General features: G+C 38.0%; 1 protein-coding gene across 1 annotated transcript in view; it reads left to right on the forward strand.

The window, feature by feature from the left end:
* Positions 1-20394, forward strand: part of LOC118750335 (mucin-5AC-like) — a 225203-nt gene that overhangs the window by 22791 nt on the left and 182018 nt on the right. The window contains exon 3 of the mRNA XM_036485055.1: positions 12873-12902. The gene's annotated coding sequence lies outside the window, so the exon portion shown is untranslated. The remainder of the gene's footprint in view (positions 1-12872; positions 12903-20394) is intronic.

Consider the following 20394-nt stretch of genomic DNA (forward strand, 5'->3'; position numbering starts at 1 on the left):
AATTTTTGATAACAGCGTGTTTTCACTACCTTCAGAAAAAAAGACGTGCATATGTCGGATTTCATTAATTTTCCAATATTAGTATGTACAGTTTTGTTTCATAAGCCTTTTAGTTGAATTTTTTAATGGCTTTTTAGTGGTTTCCGAGAATCTCATAATAATTAAAATTAAGTGTGGCCAAGTGTTGAAAATAGAATCGGCAATTCATTTAATTTAGCTACAAAAACATGTATTCAATTATTAGATGCATGCATCAACTCGCATTCGCGACGACTAGAAATTAAGTGTGCTCTGCCTAATCCGCAGGAAAGGCGACTTCGTCATACGCGCCAACTACCGCGGGATCAGCCTTTTCCCTTGTGGCTTTAGACCGTATATGTACCAGGTATTCAGCATACATCAAATCGTGGAAAAGACTAGCGAGAATAGGCTTTACACGGCACGAAATTAAGTTGTCTTAATGCCACGATGTCTAAATTTGTTATCCCCGCGAAACTAATACGGCTACGTACAATGACGTTGAGCAATTCCACCATCTGCGTTAGTATTGGGAAAGACCTCTGCGAGCCGTTTGATACGAAACGAGGTGTCCCTTTCATGTAATTTCTTTAATCTGCTGTTGGAGAAGATAATAATAATAAGAGCCGCAGAATTTAAACGCTCGGGCACATCTTTTTACAGGAGTGTACAATCGACATCAGCGGTAAGAACATGGGCTACGATTGCGCGTTGGCGATGGCGAAAGTCGAAAGTCGAAGAGTCTCCGGCGAAAACGATTTAACGATGAACTGTAAGAGCGAATTAAAATAGATCGGCTCCGCTGGCTTGACTATATCGTAGGAAAGGACACCGACGCTTCAGCTCTGTAATTATTAAACACGATGATGGTAACAGAGAAAGAAGAAGGCTTTCACTGCATTTGAAAGACTGGGTGGAGAAAGACCTGGCTTTACTTGGCACTTCCAATTGGCATCAGTTTCCTCTGGTGTGCCCTATTGAACTTGGTCCAAATCATTAAGGCGGTTACAGCGTCAATAAATACGAAGAAGAATAGAGATGCTGGTGCTAACTGAGCCGCTTGGCGCTGGTCCCAAACTACTCCCAAAATAGTCCCATAACTATAATGAAACGACTTTTATAATATAAGTCTCAAAATAAAAGTCTTTGAACACTTAAAAATAGTTATCTCAATAATGATAATTATCAAAGGACTTTTATAATATAGATCCTTGAATAATGATTATAGATGACTCGAAAAATTTGTATCTTAATATAATAGTTTTTGATTGATAGTAAAGTCGCTCTCTTTCTCTCCCTTCGTCCGCTTCTAAGACGTATTAAGGACGAAAATTTTTCTCATGTAGGCTTTTCTACACAAGCAGAAATAACTACAAACTTTTTGTCGATCCAGTCTAATTTGCCCGCTGCAATTTTCAACTAGAACATCCTTTCTTTACTCAATCCTGCACATTTGGGATAATGTCTAGCGACTACATGAGCTTTTGGCATTCTCAGACATACCCCTCCTCTCGATCAACAAACAAACACTCAATCGCAATGCATATCGTACATACATACATACTTACTAGTTTGTGCTCCTTGCATGTGCGTAGCAGCAAAGTTTTCAGTTCTCGTTTATTTCTTCCATTATTATTATTTTTTTTTTGATATCTGTCTGCGAACTCATTTTGTTTGCCTCCTTGTCCCGCTGCAGCTCGCGCATTCTACCGCGCCAAGCCGTCTGTCTAGCTTGCGCCTTTCTTTAGGCATAAAAAGGCCGTCGCGTCGCAGTTTGTTTTCATCGCTTACTATTTTTTTATTACCCCTCGGCACACCTTTTTGGTTGAACTCACTGCAAACCCGCTTATTACATTCTAATTTGTTTCGCTTGTTATTTATTCTTGCGTCGCATTGCTCATTATTGCTTCGATACCATCATCGTTCGTACTTCGAATTTTTTTTTCGCAGCAGCAGCTCTGCAACTTTTCTGAATTCCGCTCGAGTGGTCCAATATAAAAAGTAAACACAATTCGAACTAAATGCAAGCCATTTTCCTATAACTATACGACTTCGCTCTGCGTCCGTCGAATATCCTCTGCATTTCCTTCCTTAATAGCGTTTTGGGTCGGTCTTTAGTCCTTGCTTCTTCACTTGATGCTTCATGTCTTCGAATTGTTCATTTTTCGTTTTGTTCGCTGGCTCCTTGGCAAATGCCAGCAAATATTATGGCTGTCGGCAGCAGGATTTCTTTGTACATAGTATTTTCCTTGAAGTAGACTTTTTGCTTTATTATATTTCGTTGTTGTTGTTGTTGTTTTTTTTCGATTTAGGGGTGATTTATTTGTTCAAAATAAACATATTATTTATGGTTTATCGTCGTCAGCGCATCGTTTTAGAAACCAGTTTCGGCTACTTTAAAGAGACATTCATGAGATCGTCCTGTCCGCCTCCCATAGGAAGGCTATTTTACTGCTGTGAATGTTGTTAGCTACGAGCAAACTGCTTATCATTCGGAGGACATGCAACTTTCAAAAAAATTTATAAGACTTAATTAAAAGTATTCATATTTGATTTTGACTCTATCTGACCAGTTGATCAATGAAAAGGATATGGTCTGCCAGAATTGACAAATATTTCTTTATTTATCGGTAGGCCTGAGCAAAATCGAAGACAAATAGGTTCTCGAAAATCCATTTTCTGTACATATAATTTGCCAAAAATTTAACAGTTATGTCAACTAAATACATACATATACTTTTCTCAACACAAAATTTTAAACCTACGTGTTCAACTCGATTGTTCAGAGAATTGTAAATATTTAGTTCACGTAGGTAACTTAACTCTTTTCTAAGTGCACTCTCATTAGTTGTGCAAGAAATTTGAAGTTTTTGCCAGTTTTTCCAGAGAGACCATTCCCTTATTCGAGAGAGAAGAGAGAATAAATCGGGTTTGTCTTTGTCAGAAGTTGTAAGGTTTTACTCGCAAAAATTCTGATAAAGTGTCAAACCATCAGCTGTTTTTTCGAGTTATCAAATAAATTGAAAGAAAGGTGTTCCTCTACTTTTTGGGTTTTCTCTCTTTCTCTGGGAGAAATTTTGATTTTTGGCAGTTCTATCAGTACCACAAAAGTTCAGGGACGAAACTGTTCGGCTCTGTTCTTCTTTTCGATGTCGATGTCGATGTAATTTTTTCATCAATAAATAGCCCTCGCAAAAATACAGTGGTCAGCATATCTGGGCTGAGGGCTATTTTTTGATGAAACCATAATGGTTCCGATTATCTTACTTTATTTCAAAGCTCCTTATCTTTTATTTTCGTGCGTACAAATATTCCAAAGCTAAAATCACAAATTTTTCACAACAATCAGAAGTACAAACCCCATCCCTACATACGAGCCGCGTTTATAAATACATACAGTCCATATGTACTATACCTATATTTATGTATGTTTGTACTCATATATATATATGTATTCCCATGTTTATGCAACCGCTTGACTTGTACTTGAACCATTGACCTGGGGCCGCATAAGCTCAATAATGACCACAAAACGGGGAACAGCAAACAATAAATCGGTCAACCCATCGAACAGAGGCGAAAAGCCAAACAACTGACGGGGGGCAAGCTATACATTTGTACATACATACATACATATATATGTACTTATGTATGTTTGTACGTATAAAATCCGAATTGAAAACCACTAAATGTGTATTGTAAAACCTTCAAAATTCAAGATTTTTATGTACATACATATTTTCCAGTGTTTACACACGAGAAGGGTTGGGATTTTCTGGCAGTGGTATGGGCCGCGTGTTCAACTGCGTATCCGTGGAATTTTGATAAACTCTGTATATATCACCGCTTTCACACGCTCCCAGAAAACATATAGCCAGCGCATAAATATCTCAAGCACGGCGAATAACCGACAATGAGATATCAGTAAACTCCTTGATTGTACATACATACATACAAACTTACATATATGTCATTTCACAATTCACTCACTGAAGTGCATACATATGTACACACTACTAGGGCTGGCAGCATCGGATTTAGGGTTGATATCCGTTCATTTGGTTATCTGGCTTTCCGGCTATCTAAGCAGTTTTTCATTGGATTCGTAGAATTATTCTCAAAATGAATGCACAAGGCTGTGAAACTTATCAATATTTTGCCGCTTTAAAAAAAAAAATAGATAACGATTTCTTTGAAAATTTTTTACGACAAATTATTTTATCAAATGTCTTGGAAATTTAGTGGTCTCCTCAAAAATTAATGAACTTTATGAAAAAAAAAATTTTTAATGCGAAAAAATTTATATTCAACAATTTAACAAATTTTATTGAGCTTGATAACTTAATAAAGTTTTTTACATATTTTTTATAAACATATTTATATATATATATTAAGTTTTTTTTCAATGATTTCAACCGCTAAAAAACACTTTTTTAATTTCTTATACTTATTAAAAATGTTGTGTGTATATTCTGAAAAAACAAATTTCGGATTCTCATTTAACTCCTTTAACTCCGCATTTTTCGTAGGCGTAAAAAAGTGTTCCGTTTCAGGAATTCTCAGACACTAACTTTACTTTATTGTTATTTTTAGATTCGAAAATCGTCATATGCGGTTATTATCGTGTATTTTCTTATCTGGATATCGAGTTGTATCCGTTCTTTTTGGTTTTAGAGATACTCAGATTTTTTAGTCATAGTCATAGAAAGAAACTCCAGCCCTAATATACATACATATGTATGTAAGTATGTATGCCTGGGAAAAACTCGAAGAAATCAATAAATGCGTAATAAAACGGATCGTAAGGAAGTTTTTATTGCATTTTTTTTTATACATTTTAATGTTTGAGTCAATGTACCCTGCAAAAAGTGACAAGTCCGGCATAAGTCGTATGTAAAAGATTAAACAGACGGCAGCGTTGATCTGCATTAACTCGGACTTAATCCGGATCAACTTCAGTTAATTCCCGATTTAATCCGGATCAACGCTGCCGTCTGTCTACGCTTTAAGCATGCGTTTTAATGAGATGGAGCAAAATGCTTTTAGGGTTTGAATACTACGTGTGGAAACTAGCGTTTGGACATTCGGTGGGTGGTTTGGTTGGCTTTTGCACTGGCTTAGAAAAAACGTTGAACATTTTGGTTAGAGGATCGCACTTTGGTGTTCATAGTTATAAATGCATTAATGAAATTATGATTATAGGTATGTATGTAATATAATGGTGGGTAAGCACTTAATTACAACCTTAGCTATTTTAATGATTCCTTTCGAACGTTGCTTATTGTTATTATTGTTGTTGTCGCTTTACCAGTACGAAAGGGGGAACTTTGTTTGGAAATTTATGAGCCGGAAATAGTTTTATTACCACTTGCCGTCACCACAAACAAACAAGCTAAGCTATTTACGTACAAACATACATACATATGTACATACAGATATACTTAAGCATTTGTAAGCGCGCTAAGAATATTTTGTTTTTCTTAAATTTTGGCGCATGCTTTTTCCAAGGCTATAAAATGTTGTTCTCGCTCCACAAAACTCAATTCGTATGCACATACACATACATACATATATACATATATACATGCCTACATGCACACTCAACGCCATTGACCACTTTAATTCTTGAGCCATAATTTTTCATTCGAAATTTTCCTCAATCTACTTTTACTCGAGCGCAGCTGTACCATTCTGTCGTTTCGGCATTGACAAATGTGACACAATTTAACATTTCCGTCGCTTGGCTGTTAACCGTCAGTGCCGCACACAACTGAAATACGTTAAATTTATAAGTGCTGTTAGACGTGGCAATACAAGCGCTTTTCCAACGCATTTTGCTGTCAAAATGTGAAATCGAAAGTCTACGGTTTCCGCGTAAGCAGCCAGAAAGTACTTTTGTAGATTTGCAGAAATCATTTCGATTTCGAGAAATGATTTCAACTAGCTCGTGCTGCACTTGCAATTTTCAATTTGGCTGCAAGTGCTGTCCAAACAATAGAGTGTTGCCGGGTGACGTGATTTTTGGTGAATTTGTATAAAATTTATAAAAATTTGGCATCACATATGAATAAAAAATGAACTATTTAAATGTTGCATTAGAAGTTTTGTGGCTGTTTTGTAAGTATTTCAGCACACAATCAAAAAAAAAATTGCAGGTCAGTAGTTTTGTTAAAAGACTAGAAATGTCGGGTAACACTGTTGAAAATGGATTTATGGAAAAGTAGTAACTGCACCTGCAATCACTTTTGGAAATTCTTGAGAGTGACAGACATTTCAAAAGGACTTTCACTTGCCGCGTCTAACAGCTACTTTATGATTGTAATATGGCGTAGACGTTGTTATTGTTAGGTTTTTGACTAATGCCAGCGTGTCCTTTCATTGACACATTTTGCCGTCATTTAGACGCTAAGCGTTTCGTTGGTCGCTCACTTAGTTACTTGCTCATTTGCTCTTAACTCGCATTGTTTACTTGCTCACTCATTTATTTTTATTAATTCACTTACCTGCCTACTTAGAACGCTTACACTTTCTATGTTATGATCATAGGCGGCGTTATGGTTCGCTGTGTATGTTTTTTTAAGCGGAAGTTGAGTGTTAATTTTTCTAGCGAATTTTACACCGATAAAGATGTTGCGTGTGAACGATGCAGTCATCGTTTATAAATTACCTTTCCGCTTTCACGTTTCTGTTCGGAGAGTGTGCAATAGATTATTTTTACATCGTTTCTTATGGCTATGGTTAGTTAATTTTACGGGTTTTGAATCTCTTCAAAGGAGTCCCTAACCCAATGTCGCCAAGATACCTTCGAATTTACTAATGAATGCCGAAAGGACCTTGGTAGACGAATTCTCTATAGCAAAGGGTTCGACCGTTAAAGATTTAAAATAAATCAGTCTTTGTCTGGCCAAAGCCGGACAGTGGCAGAGAATATGCTCCGAAGTTTCATCACTCGAAGCAGAGCTGGAATTCCGACTCTGTGATCGTCCTTTTTGTTGAAATGACAGCCGAAGAGCCGGACCTGTCTAAGGCCCTCCACCGCTCCCCAGTACTTGCCCACTCAGTAATTATGGCTCTCGAAGATAACCAACTGAGACCACAGAATGGTTCAAGTCTCGAAAAGGCAGTTAGCGATTCTTCTCGTGCCAACTCGTCGTCGATCTCGTTGCCTTCGATTCCACAATGACCTGGTACCCAGCACAGTGTTTCCCTGTTTTTAGCTGCGTATCGAAATAGTCTCTAACCAGCTTGGACTTGATAGCCCTGTTTGAAAGGGCCCGGATGGCTGCTTCGATATCTGAAAAGATAACTTGAAATGCGCCCTTTAAACCCTTTTCAAGGTTTAGTTTAGCGGGGTTTGAAATTGCGACTATTTCAGCCTAAAACACCGTTGACCATTTGCCCATGGGAATTGCAAGTTTGATGCTAGGTCCAAAGATACCTGCACTTGCTCTGTCCGCCATTGTTTAACCGTCAGTTGCCCAATCTTCACGATCGGATATTATCACTTGGAACTTGTGAACACGTTCTTATAGATCCAGTGAAGGATAGACATGCCAATATTTGCAGTTGGTTAGGGCGGAGTATGTCAGTTTTTGCAGTGTCTTCTGCCACCATGCTATGGATGCATAGGACACAATCGGACGGACGATCATACGGTAGAGCCACTCTATCGGCATTTAACTCAATCCCTACTTTCTACCAAAAAGTCTTCTGCAGGCTCAGATGACCCGTATGGTTTTGGCAACCGTTCCCTCAAGATGAGTGCTCCAATTAAGTCTCTTATATAGCGTAATGCCCAGATAGACCCCCAGAAGAGAAGAGTAACCGAACCAACTTTGGTTTATACCTTGTTGTAAACGGTACCAGAATAGCCTTCCGAGAATTTATGCTGAGGCCCTCATTGGCACACCAGTTTGAGACCGCGCGAAGAGCTTCACAAGTAACGTCAAAGACAGTACTGCCGAATTTTCCCGTAACTATAATTGCCAAGTCATCTGCGCATCCCACAAAATCTTAACCTCACGCATGTAGTCTGATTAAGAGGTAGTCCACAATAAGTGACCGAAGAAAGGGAGCAAGGACACCTCGCTTTGAGCAGCCTCACGCGGCTCTGATTTTCATTCGAGTATTGCCTAAGGACGATGTAGTAGAGTCTAGGCCACTGACCTTGAGATAAATCCATAGGCAGTATTGTCGAAAGCCCCCTCGAGTACACAGAGCGATCTCCTTGACCTCGAAGGCACTTTCGATCATACTAACCAGATACTGTAGGGCCGAATCCGTGGATTTCCCTCCTGTTATGGCTGTTTGAATTGATTTTGTCACTGTCTGTCAGGTAACCTGACATATTCGTTCCATATGCAATTAAGTGCAAATATTTGGGTATTTAATAATTTTATCTTAATGTTTCTAAAGTTATGTATCTAATATTCTAACATGGCAAAGATCTTGTAGAACAAGTGCACACAAATTACATACATTATCCTTAACTTTTGGCAGGATATCCACCCTTAATTCTTCATTACTTTCCTATGTAATTACCCTGTGGTCGAGCAGTCATATTATTTGCTTCCTAGTAACTACTATCTGTAATACAATTAGCGCAATGTGGCTAAGATTGCTTTATGAAACTATCCTGACTCCCTAATGAATTTGCTGACTGCGCATATATCTACATTGTAGGTCATCACAGATGCACTAGCTGTCTTTCTTTTGACCTTTATCTGTTAAGGTTTTCTGCAGTCTTCGTTACTTAAATAACAGCCAGGTCAGAATTTTCGTGATATCTTGCCATACTGAATTAGTAAGCAGACAGAAAAGCTGCTTACTTTATTTTTGGATTCTTTATACGGCATATTGTCATATCAGAATCGTCCAATCCAGGCTCCAACCTTCACCAGTTCATCTCTTTTATCATTGCCTTCGATCTTTTTCTGCGCGAGAACCCATATAAAATTGCCATTTTTAGACTAGAGTTTAATGCACTTTTGCATTTCTTTACTAGCTTAGATTTAGTAACCAGACTTGCTAAATAATAACGCTGCCTGATCGGCGGGGCGACACAGACAACTTTATCGAATGCCTTTTCAAATCGCATTTGGTTAATGGTGTCGTCTGAGCTATCCTCCTCCCCACAGCATGTTCTGGGGTCTGGTCTACAATTTTTCCTAAAAGCAAAGGTTACTAACTTAATACTTAAAGGTTACTAGCCTTATAATGATTACGTTATAATCGAGTTGGAGTCATCAACTTGAATAGCTCTCTCTTGTCAATGACAAAAAAAAAGTACAGCCTCCGCATCATACTTGAGCTGCTTTGTATAAGAACCAATTGCGTCTCTTAAGAAGCAAGGTAGCCAATGGCTTTGTCTTTTAACCTTTTGGTCTATAAAAAAAAAATATATATACAAAAGTATGTTATACAAAGCTGTGCCACAATTTGTATAAACGCGTAATCACAGGCCACAACGGACAATCAACAAATTGCACATTAAAGTACAATTTATAGCGACAAAATCACTTGAGAAAATGTGCCGTCCGACGCCAACTCAGACAATGAACGCCACTCAAGATACTCCTCAACCTAATTTCTACAAACTAACTGCTACCCTTATAGAACTTTCATATGTACCTAGTTATATAAGTATGTACATACACCGTATTGAGCAGCTGGGTAGAGAGCGATGAGTATCAACGCAGAAGTTGGTTACACACGGCATGGTTTAGTTCATAAACCCAATGTCTGCTCGTCTACGCACAAAGTGGGAATTTTCCGAGACACCAAGCTAGGAAGTCAGAACGAGAAATTGGCTGCGATTCGGACTAAGTTCGAAAGCGCGCATTGCCGTTATTAGAATAAGCTTTCGAGTACGCTGAACCCCCTCGAATGTAGACACGCACACAAGTGGCTAATGCGATTGTGTGTGTTAGTGCGTGTGCCGACGTGTGTCTGAAGTACACGCACTGCAAAGTACGCACTTTTCGAGATAAGCTCTGAAGACTTGCTATGTGCAAAAGTATCCCAACTAGGAAGCGTGGGGGTGTGCGTTCAGCCGACATGGGGTGGCAAACGGTTCAAAATTCAGGTCACCAGACGGCGCTGACGTAGCCGCAAACTGAAGCGCAAGCTAACATACGCGGATGCAGCTGCGGCAATTAGGCTGGTGCAGACAGGCAAGAGAGGTGAGGTTATGTGGCATGGAAGACCGACTAGTGGCATGAATGGCGAATCTGATTCACAAAGTGGAGGATGTATTATTGTGTACTACAAATGGAGATGCATGTACGGATACGCACGCACGAATTGCCGTACACCAAAAGCGTGTTCGGCTAATAGTGGGCTTGTAAACGCGTACATACATGCACACAAACACCATCACGCACACAATTTATAAACAAGGGATGCCCACATTTGTCGGCGTTCTAGTTGTTGTACAGAGTGGCTCATAAACATTTTTTTTCTCTGCTCAAAGCTGCATCTTGTGGTTGTAGCTTATTTTTTTTTTTTGCAGTGTAGAGGGGTCTGCTGCTGTAGCCGCTTTGTACGCATGGCTTTGTTACAACTACTATGTACATTGCGGAAATAAGGAAAAAACACGGCTTTACACGGCTTGTCCATCTGTCTGACGCATCGCTTTTTCTATCGAATACCAGACGCACTCCATCTCTACTTTTCCTCATGCCATTCAGCTGGCCGCATGTCTGGCTTTCGCGCTTGTAACACAAACTTTTTATTGTTCAAGGGTTGTTGCACTTTATTTTACATTTACGAGTTTGAGCACTGTGCGTGGTAGGCTTTTAGGCGCAGTACCACCCTTCGTTACTCATCGCAGCTGTCGTCGGCAGCGTGGCGGTTCGGAAAAGTGCGTATGGAAGTATTTTTTTTTCGTTTTTCGTTTCACAGCAGACGGGAAATTGAAGCGTCTGCTGCAAAGAAAACACGTTTTTCTGCAGACAAATTGGAATTTGAACGGTTGTCGGAAAGAGTTTGCAACAGCCAACAGAGGGGAGCATGTTTCCGTTCAAGAATGTTACAAGAAAATCGTTTTATTCAAAACACCTCTTAGGGGTTGACTGACTCTGTCATTCCCATATCGGAATTAGAATTTGAAATTTTCTCACAACAAACATTTTCATTTCTTTAAAAACTGTATACTCATTTCCTGCTGGCTGTTTTATTTATCATTAATCAATTTTTCATTTTTTTTTTCGTTTACTTTTGCGCTGCCACTTTTAATTATTTCAAAGGGTTCGGGTTGTAGACGTTGCTGTTAGATCTGAAATGGTACATAAATTTATTTTTTAAATAAACAAGTACATACATACATACATGCTTAGATATATCATACTACATGTAGAGGTTTTTTTTTTTAGTTATGCTTACCCGCAATTTCTGTTTTAATGCCGGGTAAGCCATGTTTTCCTTATACATACATATATGATTTTGCTATCGATATACATATATATATACTTGAACCGCTTTTTTCCCTGGAATTCCAATCTTCCAACTCGAATATTTAACTTTGATCCATACGTACTATTTGTGCCACCAGAGACTGCCACTTTCCCATTCAACCTTTTGGAGAGCTGTGATTTCCAAATATTCATCTTTAAATTAAAGCAGAAACCAGTCTGATAGCGGAGCACACTGCAGCAGCCTTTCCCGCATTATTTACGACTCTAAGCATAGCGTTAAGCGCTGGAGTGGAAATGGTCCGGAGCGCCCCGCTGATTCCCCACAAGTGTGCCCTCTTGTACGCATTCGTACGACTTCAGTAAAGTCGAGTTTTCTAATTAAATGGATTCATATACATAGCTAGTAGATTACCTTTGGAGACTTGGTAACTTTTTTCTCTGTATCTAAACATAAATATTTTTTTTTTTAATTAGAGTATTATTATTTTTACCTCATTTCAAATGGAGCAGTAATTGCATGGTAGCGCTCGTTCTATTCTTACCAAAATAAACCGCATGATGATCCAAATACTGTATTTTCAAGAACACATTTTTGAAACAGAATGATCGTAGTTACAAGAAAGATGTTTCCCCAAAAATTCTTGTATAACTTCTTTGATGGTAATGGACTTAAAAAAGTATGTAGACAAGGCTATATTGTTGATTAGGTATTCATTCACAAAGTAAATGCTATTAAAAGATAGCATAACAATTTTTTTATATTTAATATTTCACTTTCTTTGTATACAGATCTTGTCAGAGAATATCCCTATTGAAATTTTCCGGCTAATAATTTTCTAGAACATTTTAACCCTAGCGACCTCACAAATGCCATTTTACTCAGACTCTCCAAACAATGGGTCTAAAGGACCTTTCGTGTGCGAGCTAATGGGTTAAAATACTCTACAAAATTATACCTTGTGAATTTTACTATATGTAGCCTAACTAGGTATTTTGCTCTGTTAATAGTTTCACCCCTTTTTTGCGATTATTCTAACAACACTCAGACAAAGAATTGCAAGCTTAATATAGCCATAAAGAAAAATTTTTATCTGGAAATGCACAAATATTTGGAGATTTCATTTCGCCCCAAAAATGCTGTAGCACTATGAAATTTATCGAAACAGTTACCGTTATCATTATGGCAGTCGATATCATTTCACACTTATATACAGATGTATATGTATTGCATTCGTGTCCTATCCCTAATGGGGGAGTTACAATTTTAAATTTTGTATAATTGTAAACCCAGTTATAACTAACAGAATATTATCTATCTACAAAATATTTTCCTTCTTAAAAATAGTAATAAATAAAAAAATGCTACGACTTATATTAAACAAGCCAAAGTTGCGGTATTTCTGCTCAAAACTAATAATATGGTTTTCTCTTCTATTGCAGACGGTTCAGGTGCATCTGACAATTTACCTGGTAAGTAAAACCACCTAAGTTCATAACTGCTTGTATTTTACTTACATATTTTTATTTTTTTATTTTTTTTTGTAGTAATTTTGAGTACCACATAAGCGTTTCCAATTACATTAATTTTCGCGGATTCCTTTTTGATCTCTTACTATAATTTCTATACACTTATCGCATTGCGTCTATCTACGATACTTCACTGTAAGTCCTTAAAATCTCGCCACAATGACGCGGTCGCTATTTGCAAAACGAATAAAATTTTGATTTATAACCCCACAAGTTGAATGAGCCAACCAAACCCACTTACAATTTTGTTCCGCGTAGAGCTACAAGTGCATACATAGTACATATGTATGTATGTATGTATGTTACTGCTGCACTCAAAATCCAATTAAAATTGATAAGGATCGACATCGTCGATTTGGCAATCTGCGCCACTGGCGGAAAGCAACTGGAATTTTATTTTCTAGCATTTATGCGGTTGAAGAGCAGGGGCACTTAAAGGACATAATGTGGTGTACTATTCACACATATGCGTTTATGTTTACATATCCATGTTTAAATGTATTTCCATATAGTACATTATCTTCTTTTTGTTCTTGAAAAGCACGAATTAAAGAAAAAGAGACTTAAATTTTCGTACGATTTATTTAACTCTAAAGTCGTACGAATGTCAGGTCCGACATCTTGGAATGACCCCTAAGGGATTAACAAAATACCCAAATTTTTACTTTGCGCCAGTTCTAAAACTTTCGGCTACTCGTAAATTTGGCGGGCAATGGGACCTGCAAAACGTCGAACCCCAATACATACCTCATCCTCTTGGTCCTTCGACACCGTTGTTGCCTCTTGCTGTTATACAATTTTTTTACTCAATTGCAAAGCAGCCGCATTCCTATTTTCTGGCGGGCGTGGCGCATAGCACGCGGTTACTTTAGTGGTCGAGACTACTGGCTGTTGCTGTAAAGGAGCGGCCGACCGCCAGTTGAACGAACGAACTGAGGCGAATGGCCGAGACATGTAAACAAAAGTGGCGCAAAAGCTCGAACGAGAACAGAAAGAGGCGGCTGTCACCCCAAATGTACTCTGCGAATCCTCATCTCCCCCCCCCACTCACCTTAACCGAATCAAAAGCGACGATGAAAAAGCGCAACAGCAAGTCTGCTGCAGTTGTAAAATTGTAAAACCCAGTTGTTGTTGCTACAATTTTTTTAAATAAATAATTGTATTAAATACACTTCGCTCGCGCGGAGGGGGGGGGTCGGATTTGCAAAAGTCTAGCGAAACAACTACGCACATAAACACTAAACTATGATATACACACCCCTTGCGAAGTGTTTGTGTGTGTTTCGGCAGCTTGTGCGAATAGTAAACGACAGCATCAGCAACAACAAACACCATTACGACGAACATTTTACAACGCGTTACAAATTCATTCATATTTTTTCATATTTTACAAATTTTCTTTCGCTCAAAGTGCAGCGCACCGTCGTCTCTATCCAGTAACGGTGCGGAGCAACGCAAACTACGTGCCAACAACAGCAACAAAATTAATGTGTAACGTTTGGAATTCCAAATACGCATAGTTTCCCGATAGATACGACTATGTAGAAGAGGGAGTGTGTGGAGGAGAATAAAAAGTACGGCTGAGCGCGTACCACAATTCGCTGGCCAAAAAAGCCGACAACCAACTGCAGAGCAGAACAGTTAAAATGCAGAGATTTCTGCAAAGGACCCGAGATGAGGACAAAGGAGAGTGAGATGAATCGGATGAGTTAAGATGCGAAAGAGAGAACGAGAGTGCACAAATGCTGGTGTAGAGTTCAAAAAAAAAAAACAACACAGCAGTGGCGCAGCGCTCACGAAGGAATGCGCTTTAAGAGAAATGTATAGATATTTTTTTATTCTTTAAAGTCTGGTTTAAATCTAGTTGGGCATTTTTCATTCAATTTTATGCCTAGCCTATTTTAGTATCTTTTTCTCCAATTTTCCTCTACATACTTGCATACATAAAATGTACGGAACATGAACAGTTCTCCCAGGATTTGTGGGTACATATTTACCGGTTGCAATTAGGGCAAGATCATCAGCATATGTAATCGTGTTGCAAAATTCATGCGTAGGTGATCTATTTAAAGGACATTGGGCATATTTGGCATATTCATCATCATCATCAGGCTGTACTACCGCTGCTCACTGTAAGCTTTACTTCGTTCACAATGCTCTTCCAGGAGTCACTAGTCTGCAGTTTGCTACGCCCAGCTATAACAAACCCTCTAATAACTTGGACCAACATCCAAGTGGGCTAACTAAATCCGCAGGCCTTTCGAAGAATTCAATGCTTGAAGATAATGCTCGCTCTCATTATAAGTTTAATGTTGCCAGTGTAAGTCTTATTTGTTGCCCTTATTCTCTTCTGAATTGCGTTTTCAATTATATTCAGGGTTATCACAGAATCCATCGTAGTCCGATTTTTCGTGAAATCTACGAAATTGTTAGATCTATGGAAATCGAATAGCCACGAACGTAGCGTATACTTTGAATACATATTTTTAAACAACTTCAAAGAAAGGAGGAGTTTATCAATTCGTCGCAATATTTTTGTTTATGTATGTTATCGCATAACTTTGGACCACGTTAACCGATTTTTATAATTCTTTTTCTTTTAAGGTGGTCCCATACTAATTTAGTTTAGATCCGATCATCGGATCATGAGGAAATTAACGGTACTCTTAAATTTGTTTTTTTGCTTAAAAATTTCTTTTTGGTTATTGGTGCTTCTGACCGACAATGTAGAACATTAAAGCTAACATAACGATGCACAATGTTGCGACTCCATAAAATGCATTGGAAACAATAGAAAACTTGAACGGATTTCGCTGAAGCTCAACATGTGCTCAAATTTTTCTACGGATTTGAGAATTATAAAATATTTATAGTAAAGATTAGCACATTCCTACGCCCTCTACACTTTTGTGTGAATATATTGAATTTCATTCGATTTGCATGAAATTTACACTCCTATACTAGAACCAGAATTTTCGTAATTCGTAATTCGTTTGTTCGTAACGAAAAACGAGAAATTCACATACTGCAGCCCTTGCGGAAGCATTGCAGAACCTACATTGAAAAAGTGCATAGTGCAAACCCAATTTATTAATAAACTAGTGCTCGGGAATTTGAAAGATTTATTTTACATCTTTTATCTCGCTTCCGGCACACAATTGTTTTCGTACAAAATTACGAAAAAAAGCTGTGAATTTCTTACTCCGAAAGTTCGAATAAACGATTCGGATTGCTGCATTAAGGTTTTAGTTGATGCTTTTTCTATCATTAGAAAACCTCAGCATCTTCTAAAAACTTATTCAGCATTTCAGTAAATCTCAAAACAGAAAACTTCAAAACTGAATGAATATAGCCGCCTTACCTTTTACTGTGAATCGCTTGTTTCTGGTTTAAGCTTAGCTTTTCTGTATAATAGGCTCTATTCTTTGCACAATAAGGACGAATTGCTGAGTGCTACTGCAAGTAATGAAATGTAGTACCACACAGTACTCGATTTTGATCGCCAGTGTATGTTTGTACGTAGATACATACATACATAGATATGTTCATACACATACATATGCATGCAAATTTATTTACATAAATATTTACATAAATAAATAAACAACAATTTATAGTCGGACGCCATTTCCACTTTTCATTGGTCGGTACCCCGCAAACGACAATAACAAGTAATCAAGCATGGCAGCACCAGCAGCAGCAGCAGCAACAACAACAAAATGATAGCGACTGTGACGGCCCCTCTAAACAATCAGCGCCACCATTTTGAGTTAAATGGCGCAGCGGCGGCGCATTATCTATGTAGTAATAAAATGAATGTACATACATACATACATACATGCATATCTATGTAAATGTCTGAGTATGTATTTGTTTTGATATAATGATATTGTTATTGTTGTTTTTAATACTTTTTGCTTCTTGTGTTTATTATTTACGCTTAGGCTTCGCGATGTTTACGCTTAAATACGCAAATATGTATGAAGGTATGTATGTATGTATGTATGTATGTACGTTCATATGAATGAGTATTAGTGCTCGTTTAACCCTACAAAAAATGACACTAAGCCGAGATGACTCAGGAATCAGCGCAAATAATTATGCGACGAATACCACTTTTGATGCCTTTGTAGGAAACGGACTGCTCCCTTAAATTCAGACATATTTTAATTGCTCCCCTTTTAACCGAAAAATAACACTTTTTCTAACTAAAGTTAGAACCAGGGAAGTTGCGATAGCGATCCGAACATCGTCGGTAATTCGTTGCAAAAACGAATACTCTGCTTACTATCCCAACAAATTTCTATTTCAACAAAAAAAAAAACAACAACAGACAAAATCAAATATTTGGAAAACCAGAAAAACGAATGGGAAATTTTGGTGCTAGTAGGTAAGCTACGAAAAAAGTTAATAAAAAATTGATGAACACAAATTTTCCGAGAAAATTCGTTTTTCATTTTCTTTAATGTTGCAGCATATTCTAGCGTTAAATTCTAATTTCCATCAGACTTTTTGATTTACTTATGGCGTTTTCTTTTCTACAAAAATTTTGAGTTTTTATGGCCCTCTCCTTAGTAAGAGGGTAATGAGAAAGTAACATTTTTCGGTAGAAAAAGAACGGCATTGGTCTCTTTAGGCTTACTTTTAACTATTTCTGTTTGGTTTTAAGAAAAATTTTAGTTTTAGTTTTGCCTAATTTTTGGCTTTTCATTAAAATTTTTAACAATTCTAAAAAAATAACATAATTATTGGAAGAAGAAAAATAAAGTTAAATTTCTCAGCCTGTGTAATGAAAGAATAAATCGTCACCTGAAATGCAAAAAGACGTAACAAACATCATCGTTGAAATGCAAAAAGTCATAACTAATAAAAGATTCAAAATTCACTTTAGATTTATATGATGGATTTCATCGAATTACAACTCCCCACATCATTTTACGAAAAAAAAAAAAAAATAAATATTTGTCACGACTTTTTCCATTTTATTTCCGATGTTGTTACGTCTTTTTGCATTTCAGGTGACGAAATACTCTATTCAATGCTCATCACGGAAGATTACCGATTTGAATGTTTTCTAATTTAGATATTGCTCGGGCCACGGATCTAACCAGGTCCTACGAAGTGGCAATACGCACATTTAACCAATCAGCTACGGTTGTTGTTAAAATTACGTTTAGAAAAAATGCCGAACAAATTAGACATAGTCCTGAAATTATTAATCAATTGACATTTAATTTCCTAAAATATTTCAGTTTCGTATGACGTACCAAAGGCTCTACTCAAGGTGCCTTATAAATCACTTAAATATTATAGTTAGTAAATTTACAACTAATCATAGATCAGCATTTTACACTGCGAAGTCCCGCCCGTTGGAGCTCCTTTGATCTTATAAGAGTTTTATAGACTATTTCATAGAGCAACTGAAAGAGTATTTGCTCTTCAGTATTGCGCAAGTAAACCATTATAAAACTCTTATAAAACTTTTTGTGTTGTCGGGCTGGACACACTAGTATTTTTAGACCGTCTGAAGTCGGTTTTTTTTTTGGACGGGGGAGAGAAGGGAGTAGAATTTTACCTCTGCAATCTCAGACCAAGAAAGGGCTAGTGTGTACAGGCTAAAGATTCAAGTATTTATAAAAAAAAAAATGTATTTTGTCATTATTCCCCCCAATCGCCTCCCCCTCTGGCTAAGCCACTGCGAAATGAAGTACTTCCTGACATCAAACAAACGGTGAGAGTATACGCGTCTGGGCACCCACGTCACTGTTGACAGTTACGAGTTCGAGTTTGAGTTACGTTTATTTGGGAACCAGCATTAAGACCAATATTTATGTCAGCCTTTTGAACCAACGGAGAAACACTCTCGCCAACAATTGCTACTTTGGACTGAGTAGACAATTGAGAAGTAAAGTCCTCTCTCGTCGTAGAAAGAGCACACTCTATAAGTCTAAGTATAACATCATGCCTGTGCTGGTTTATGGCGCGGCTATTGGAGTTATCGAGAGGAAGATTCTTAGAGAGATTTACGGGCCTTTACCCGTTGACGATGGCGAATACCGCAACCTATTTAACGACGAGCTTTACGGCGATATAGACGTAGAGCAGCGAATTAAAATCCAGCGGCTACGATAGCTAGGTTACGCCATTCGACTGGAAAGAAACGCTCCAGCTCTGAAAGTATTCAACATGGGCCGCGATGCTAGTAGCAGAGGAAGAGGAAAGCCTCCTTTGCGTTGGAAAAACCAGGTGGAGAAGGACTTGGCTTTACTTGGCGTCAGTTGGCACCGAAGAGACACGATTGGCATGCTGTTTTCGACTCGGCCAAAATCGATTATGTGGTTACAGCGCCAATAAAGAAGAAGAAGAAGCCTACAACCTAACCACGAAAAATTAGTGAAACAAAAGGAGTTGCTCTTAAGTAAGAAGTTAATCGCAATTTTTATTCCGCAGGTAAAGGCTCCCAACTTATCGCATCATTCATTTCATGCGCAATAAAAACAAAGTGCATACTATGCCCATAAAGCCAACAACCTCACCCAAAACCAAAGCTAATGCGGCATTGCAGGTCATTACCATTTTGTTTTGATCGCTGCTGAAAAATTTTGCCGCCACTCGCCACAAATACACACTCTTCCTGCCATCGAGTGAGTACATACATATTTCCATTGAGTCTACATTGGGTTGGATCCCAATAATGTTGTTGTCGTCTTGTCACACATTCTTCTTCATGCTCGTACAATGCATTTGCAGTACACCAACAAAGACAAAAAGATAAACAAATGCCGAACCACCAAATAATTCAGTGATGCACTGCGCCCCTGGACAAAAGCATGATTTACGAGTAACAAGAAAGCCGGTTTCGTTGGATTCGAATAACCGGCATGAAGCTAAGTCAAAACAGCCAAAAACACACACACATACTCGTAGGTACATACATATGTACACTGAGTCGAGACTCGCTCTGCTCCCTCTGTATATCCATACATACATATGTACCTAGTATGTCGGACTACGCCACGTCGAAATTAGTGCGAGGCATTAGCGCTGTATTAAATCGGCGTAGGAGAAACGAGAGAGTGAATGAGTATGTGTTTGTATTTACATATATGTATGTATGTGTATGAGTGAGTACGCGCCGCCTATTCGAAATTCGAAAAATATGTGTACTTTAGCCGAATACGCTACACAGCTTGTTGTTATTTTGCGGCATTTTGCTTCACATCGTCATTTGTTTTTCTTGTTTCATGGTCTGCGTTTTACTCCGCTTATTCGCATTTTTACGCTTAGCAGCCCGCCACCGCCGCTACTATCTTATTTTGTTGGTCCAACCTTTGTACATGCATTGCGAAATGTCCCAGTAGCAAAATCGAATGGCTAGTATATGAGTTGGTAATGTGTTTGTCGTTTAAAGTACAAAACCGCGTATCAAGAAAAT

The sequence above is a fragment of the Rhagoletis pomonella genome, unplaced genomic scaffold (genome assembly GCF_013731165.1).
Source record: "Rhagoletis pomonella isolate Grant_MI unplaced genomic scaffold, Rhpom_1.0 Rhpom_scaffold_00001, whole genome shotgun sequence".
Classification (NCBI taxonomy): domain Eukaryota; kingdom Metazoa; phylum Arthropoda; class Insecta; order Diptera; family Tephritidae; genus Rhagoletis; species Rhagoletis pomonella.